Source organism: Helianthus annuus, chromosome 15 (assembly GCF_002127325.2).
Source record: "Helianthus annuus cultivar XRQ/B chromosome 15, HanXRQr2.0-SUNRISE, whole genome shotgun sequence".
In the NCBI taxonomy this organism is placed as follows: Eukaryota; Viridiplantae; Streptophyta; class Magnoliopsida; order Asterales; family Asteraceae; genus Helianthus; species Helianthus annuus.
In genome coordinates this window covers 94,125,587-94,132,747 of record NC_035447.2, presented here as the reverse complement: position 1 = coordinate 94,132,747, position 7,161 = coordinate 94,125,587, and positions in this window count along the sequence as shown.

The following is a 7,161-nucleotide window of genomic DNA, read 5'->3' as shown; positions in this document are numbered from 1 at the left end:
TGTTGGTTAAAAGCATAAGGGTTGTGTAAATCTTGTAAGACTTGTTTTGTGTGATTATTTAGTGCCGATCTATGTTGTGGTAGCACGGATCATCATCTAACCCGGATTAGTCATGTTCATGGATCATGACATAGAGTATGTTTAAGTGTAAAAAGGGGTTAAATGATGAACACTACCACTTACGAAGCATGAACTTGTGTAAAAACGATTTTACTTATGAAATAGTGTTCAAAACTAGTAGATCTACGGCTCTACTAGTGGTATTTTCAAAGAACCAAGTGTCAAAGAAAACATATTTTTAAACCGGATCTTTCATGAACAAGAGTGATTTTTAAACACACAAGTGTGTAAACACTTGTGTAACACTAAGTTTCGACAAAGAACTATTTTTGTCAAATTTTACAAGAAGATGTGAAAATACATTTTCTTTAAAAACGAGATTCACAAGAAACCAAGTAGATTATTGCAAAGATCCACTGAAAGTAATGGAAATTACTACATATTTTGGACAAACCACAAGTTCATGTAATTTTTGCGATTTACATATATATTTACTAGTTTGATGGTTTGGAAATTGTTATTGTGAATGAGAAAATTGTTGATTTGAATTATAAAAGAAAATGATACGCTTGAAAGCGTGGCCACCTCCAGTTACAGGGGAAACTCTGGCGAAATTTTTCCAAAAAACCTAACACTTGGAAATATTGTCATCACAAGTGTTAGAAATACATTTTTAACTTGTTTTTAAATATAAATTTCGCCACAATCTTTATTACAAAATTTCTAAGTGTCAGAGGTGGGATTTTCACAAAATAAAACGGGATAAATATATATTTGATATATATTTTTCATAACAACACTTGTGAATTTTTATGATTATTTTGTGAACTATACAAATATTATTTTTAGGGTAAAAATAATATTACCGAATGTTAACGATTCCAAAATAATACGGACGCCTTCACAATGAATAATAAGTTACACCGGTATAATTAATGCCACCCGACCTTTAAAACGTAACTTACGCATTTTAAGAAAATATTTAGGAACGCGTATTTTGTCAAGGTATTATTTTGGGAAAGTCATATGTATTAAAAATATAATATTTTAGGGAAAAATATTTATATTTTGGAGTTAGAAATAAAATATATTTTAAGTGAGACTTAATAATATATTTCGAAATCTTACGAACGCGCATGTATTAAGTCCCCCATCCTTGGGAAGGAAAATATTTACTAAACAATTACTAAGTGTAATTACGAAATAGTTGTCTAACTATTTCCCAAAAACATTAAACCTTAAACTAAAGCACGGCCGTCCGTCTAATAGATTTAGTACGTGTAGGTCGTCGCTCAGCGGTTTGATCAGGAGATCTTCTTATTAGAGACGCACCACTGTGAGTTCATGTCCCCCTTTTCTCTTAACTGTTTTCAGTTTTCTAAACTGCGGGGGTGAAATACATGTTACTGTATTTACGAGTACTTTATACATGGTATGGTTAGCGTAAGGAGGTTTACTACTTAGATCATGTGAGTGGGTAGGCGGAAACTTGAGGCCATTAATCCTCAGGGTAGGACCGAGGGACAGGAGCGGTAGATCTATCTGGGTGTAGCGAGCCCAGCCCCAGGCCCAGCATAACGGACCTCGGGGTGACTTTGTGCCCAACGCATAAATCCGCTAGGTTTGAGTCTTCCTACTTGCACTTCACACATATCAATGGCCTTGCAAACCATTGGTGATCTCTTTTTCCTTATTTGCTACATACCAGGATTTTTATACATACAGAGGTTTTATTACTCACTTACACATGAACTCGCTCAACATTATTGTTGATTTTTCAACTTATATATATTTCAGGGAACTAAAGATCTGGCGCGGTATGTTGCGTTTTCCCGCTGCATAAGAGTCCGAGGTCATCCGGGTTTAGGGGATGTGACTTTTTCCTGGACGAGTCACAGTCCTTAAACTGTGTTTGTTTCATGTCGATGTTTGTGTTTTCTGAACAATGATATATGTTATCAGGTTGTAGTTTCAGTTGCTCGAATCAACGTCCTAAAACAATGTTGTTGTATTTGGTTTTTAAAACTTAATTTAATGGATGATCTTGCATGGTTTTATTTCATATAGCTTGTTATGATTAAGCTATGGTATTAAGAAGTCACACCAAAATTAATCACGCTTCCGCAAAGCCAGGGTGTGACAACTTCGATAACCAATCAATTCCTACTATAACATCGAAGCTCCCGAGTTGCATCGGTGTGAGATCAATAGGGAAAAGATGGTTATTGAGATTCAACTGGCAATTTCGAAGAACCGAGTCGAGTACAACGGGTTCACCACTAGCTACTTCTACTGTCAAGGGCTTTCCTAGTTTTGTTCTAGTCATCGAAAGCAAAGGCTCAAATGCTAAGGACACAAAGCTCTTATCGGCACTCGAATCAAATAGAACAGAAGCAGGATGGTTGTTAACAAAGAACGTACCGTTCACCACTTCGTTATCCGCATGAGCCTCATTTGCGTTCAGATTGAAAGCTCTACCACGAGCTGGTGCCTGATTTGCATTTGCCAACCTCGGGCAGTTGTTCCTGTAGTGGGTCAGATCCCCACAGTTGAAACATGAACCAGGCGGAAAGTGAGGTCGTGCAGGATTCTGGGCAGGGTTTTGTATAACTTGGTTTTGAGCTGCATGATTCTGATTTGGAGCAAAACGACAAGTGTTTGCAAGATGACCAGACTTGCCACAATTTGTGCAGATACGGCATTGCATCTGTGGCTGGTGGTGGCTGTTACATTTGTTGCACAAAGGTGCATTTCCAGCGTACTGCCTCTTGGCAGCAGGTTGTGCAGGCTGATTAGGAGCAGCCTGGTTTGCTTGAGTAGTAACAGCAAAGTTCTTGGAAGCCTTACGCTTCCTCGATTTCTTAGAAGACTCAGCAGCCTTCTTGCCCTTGTTATCCTTGGTGCCATCAGACTGTATCTTCTTTTTGTCACCTTTTCTGTGGAGTTTACCCTTCTTGATTTGGGATTCAGTAAGGGTAGCAACTAACTCAATGGCCTGCCAGACGGTAGTAGGGTGATTGCCAGTGACAATATCCTGAACAGGATCTGGCAAACCGTCTATGTACCTCTCAATGGCCTTATCCAAAGGCGTGACCATAGTCGGATAGAGCAAGCTTAACTCCTCATATCTGTCAGTGTAAGCCCGGTGTTCACCACTGACTTGCTTCAGATCATTGAACTCATCTTCGAGTGCCCTCTGCTCGTGACGAGGACAGAATTCTCTCATCATGAGAGCCCTGAGTTCCTCCCATGTCTGACCCAAAGCAACATCAGCACCTCGGTCTCTCATTACCCCATTCCACCAGGTAAGAGCCCTCTTTTGAAATACACTCGAAGCAAACTCGACTTTACAATTGTTCGGACACTGAACATGGCGAAATGTGCTCTCAAGACTCTCAAACCACTGGAGAAGCCCTGTTGCTCCTTCAGTACCACTAAACTTGAGCAGTTTAGACGAGTTAAACTGTTTAAAGTTGCACGGAGTAGGTGCATTAACATTGTTATTGGTGGCTTGGTTTATTTGAGTTATGAGACCAGGTAGCATAGCAGCCATCTGTTGTGCTATAATAGCTGCCAGTTTGGCATCAGGTTGAGGAACATTACGTCGAGGAGGCATTCTAAAAGAGGAAACATGAGAGAAAACGAGTGAGATGATGTGATGAAAGAAATGAGATATCAATAAAATCAACAAAAAGCAAGGATGGTGGTCGTTTGTTTGTTACCACAAAGCAAACAAACAATACACAGTGACAAATCAAAGTAAATGAGTCATAATAATGTATTACCGAAGACATGCTCGCCTATAAGTGAACACTCACCCCAAGAGTTCCCAGGTAAGAGTGACTGGTCCGATACTGCGGATTTGTACGAACACTCTAGCCTTAGACAGAAAACTCAGGGTACAGGCATTCACTCTTCCAGTTTGCACGTGTTCACATTATTTAGACCCAAAACTTTGACGAGATTTTGAAAAAAATTGGAAGGCACGAGGCCAAAAGAAATCATCTAAGGATAGATGATTGATTTTGAAATCATTTTGGAAAATTGTGTTCAAGTTTTTGTAATCACCTAAGGATAGGTGACGGGTATTGTTTTAAAATCTAAACACAAGTAAACTTGTGTTAGGGTCCTAGAAAGTTATAGTCTAGGTCAAAGCATTGCTAATACCCTAATTCCCTATAACCATTGGCTCTAATACCAACTCTTCTGTCACACCCCGGCCGGGGTAAAACAACGAAAGCCGCGGCGGAAACGCCGGGGAGGTGAGTAGCGGCAGAATTATTGTTTCGACAACCATGGCAAATAAAGTTTTGTATTATTAAAATTAAAGTTACATTGTCTTTGAGTTCAACTAAAACTATATAACAACTGTCTTTTAAGTCACTAAGGCCCGAGTCCGCCTAAGTGAAGCACAAACACCATCATGCATTAGCACCTGAAACACATGTAAAAATAGGTATGTCAGCATAAAAATGCCTGTGAGATACATAGGTTTTGTTTATGCAGACTCATGACTTGTATTTGAAAGAAGTGTTTAATAAAGTGTAGTCATGAACCTTATAAAATGTTTTCCTTTGTAAAACCATGTGAAAATCAAGGAAAATCAAATGATGATGAAATGATAATGCATGATTAAATAAATAACCAAGTAGAAGTGAATTTGTATAAAATATGTAATTTGTAAAACAATGTCATGTTTATGTATGAAATGTTTCATGTCTTGCCCAAGTGGTTTATATAATGCAACGATGTGTAATATGATAAAAGCACTTATATATAGGAAGTACCAGCGGCGTATCCACCATGCTTTTATCATATAACACATAGCCCCGTTACATAAGTCACTTATCAATAACTAACCGAAATGTCATGTTCAAAGTCAAAATGTTCATGTATAAACCATGTATAATGTCATGTGTAATATGTATCATGTATAACCAATGAAATGCATAGCAAGTAGGAAATCATCTACTTAACTATGTAATGATGTCAAATCTGAAAACAAATGTCATGTATGGTTTGCAGAAAACAATGTTTTTGAATAAATCTAAGTCTAAATCAAATGTTATGCTTTGCAGAAAAACAATGCTTTATGATTACAAACATTTATGCAGTAATGTTAATCACATACATTCAAGCCTTGCGAATGTGGCGACAAACCCTTAAACGAATTAAAGGTTTATCTAAACTATGTAGTCGGATTCTGTCATTCCCAACTTCCAAACAAACCTAGGAAGTCGGAAACGGGAGTTGTCAATTCCTATGGTACCATTACATAAGTCCAAGCGGCGTGATCAATGTTAATGAATGTATTATTGTCCCGATTTAACATACCAAATGTCATAACCAATGTAGCATGTGAAAACCATGTACTAGGAATGTTAAGTAAACATGCCTAGTAGAAATGTTCATGTAAAACAATGTGCTAGCATGTTAAGTAAACATACATAGCAGAAATGTCATTTAAAACAATGTGTTCCATATGCTAAGTAAACATATGCAACAAATGTGTAATAAATCAATGTGCTAGCATGCTTAACATACATAGCAAAACATAGTGAAAGCATGTACTAAATATGTACTAGGTGAAACTAGCATGTTTATGTCATAAAAGCATGAAATGCACAAAAGTAACATGTATGTACATGTGTATCACCCTAAAATATTTGAAAACGGTAAAAGAGGGGAACTATGTACTCATTGGGATTAATTAGTCTTGAGATTTAAGACCAATTTAAGCTCCAAGGGTCACGGAATCAACCGGCACCTAGTATAGGTAACTATGTTAATAAATCGGCTCCTAAATCGGGAGATAGGATAGAATGAGGTTCTATAAATCAAATGTGTAATTGAACTCATATGGTATGATTTAATAGACCCTACATTCTGATTGGAAAGTCTACCTATGTGCTTTTGACCCGTTTTGAAACATTATGGTAACATAAGCTACTATAAGGTGTCGTTAGCGTAAAACTATGTTTGGATGGTTAACTATGTGCTATGTCAAGTCTTACATGCCTAATTATCCCTAAACATGTTACTAAATCAGATTACTTGTCAAAAATATGTTCACATAGGCAAAATACGAATGTTAGCTTCAAAAGGGCATTTTGGTCATTTCCTATGGGCATACAAGCTAACTAGCAAATGACTAACCAATCCTATGTGATCATAAGGTATAACCTCAGTGGTTATTCCCTATGCAACTATGATCACTAACTAAGCTTGGTCGGATCCTAAAGATCGACCAAACGGGTCGGGTTCGAAAGTCTAAGCGGTTGTTTAGACCGCTTACATTACGACCCTAAACAAGCACTAAACTAGTAGTGTCGAGTTAAACATGACAAAACATGTTTAACCTACTGATTTGGTATCAAAACAAAATGTTTTGATACCCTAAAGTAGTTCCGAGGCAAAATGCGTGCTAAAACGCATTTTGACCGAAACTTTGACTCGACACTACAACTAGCTAACGTGGTAATCAGCGGCTATAATCACGAAGGATTATAACTATCGTGATTACAATCACGTTTCAAAGTTCAATTGAACTTTGACTTGACCAATTGATGGTCAAAACCGAAAGTCAAACTATTGGCCAAACCGTTTGACTTTCTACACAACATAAGGAAAAAGCAATAAAAAGAATGAAAGAAGCTCACTTAGGGTCCTTGCTATCTTTTCTACAAAGAAGACAAAGTCCCAAATCAGATTAGAAGAGCTCCAAAGCAAATGTGAAGGAGAGAAAGAAGGAATGAGCAAGGAATGAAGTGAACTTGGATGGCTATTTATAGTTGTGTTGATGCTCTAGGATCATCACAAGTGTTTTGTTTGGCCATTAAGCAATAAATCACAACCATACATGTGTTAAAGCCAGCTAATATTACTTGGGAAGGTGTTAACTTGGCTACCACACAAAGAAATTGCCAAAAACAGCCCCTGAAGTATCAACAGTTTGCTAAAATTGAGTTTCTGGTCACTGGGCTGCTAAGGCGCCCCACGTAAGAGGTGGGGGTGGGCTTACGCGCCCCGCCTGAGCTCCCCAGATCAGCAAACTTTGAAAATTTACAGTTTTGGTCCCTGCATGAAATCGAGTCCATTTCT